Below are 826 nucleotides of genomic sequence, written 5' to 3'. Positions count from 1 at the left end.
AGAGGCAGACTGACAACTCCAAAAGCAATGCATTGGGATTTTTTATTTTTTTTTTCATGACCAGACATCCATCTCTGCTTCCGTAGCGACAGACTTTGGAACACTGTGACATGCAGAAAGTGGATGGACCAGGCCGTGAAGTACGATGATGCTGGCTGAAAGGGTCGCTAGCATCGGGGACTCGGCTGCTGATTTATGAGGTTTACTACACGGCGTGTTAAAGTGGTGCTCGAGGGGGGAAGGGTCTTTGTAAGAACTTATCTGTCTGTAATTTATCACACTACCACTCCCACGCCGACCTTTTGCCACACACTGACCTGTGAGCTGGATACCAAACAGGGTTCAGATGAAATGGACACAATAGCTGGTAAGTGTGCTCCGAGCTAGCGGCGTTGTGGGTAATGGATATCCATGTCTTGGTTCATTTTACTCTATGAGGACTGAAAAGAGGAAATGAGTGATCAATCAGAAAGTAATTAGGTTCTCCTTGGCGGTGTGGTAGATGGCTTTCAAAGTGCATGCCTATTACCAAGAACAGCAATAGCTGTTAACAAAGTGCAGTTCATTTCGGCCCATATATCCTTCAGCCATCTCTTTCTCTTTAGCCTGCAGTGCCCCAAATGAATTCATCTGGATCACAATTATGCACATAAATATCTGTTCATCAAAACCAATTTAGTGTGAAAAATGGAACTCAAGCCAAAGCGGTTGACTTTGGGTTTTGCTAGTTAAAAATCAATTTCTCTAACATTACTGATGTGTTTAATCTGTTATTAATAACTCCAGATATTTTCTTGTTTCAGTGAATGGTTATACTAATTCCACA

Source organism: Pempheris klunzingeri, chromosome 13 (genome assembly GCF_042242105.1).
Source record: "Pempheris klunzingeri isolate RE-2024b chromosome 13, fPemKlu1.hap1, whole genome shotgun sequence".
NCBI classification, from domain to species: Eukaryota; Metazoa; Chordata; class Actinopteri; order Acropomatiformes; family Pempheridae; genus Pempheris; species Pempheris klunzingeri.
Note: the sequence above shows the minus strand (reverse complement) of the source record.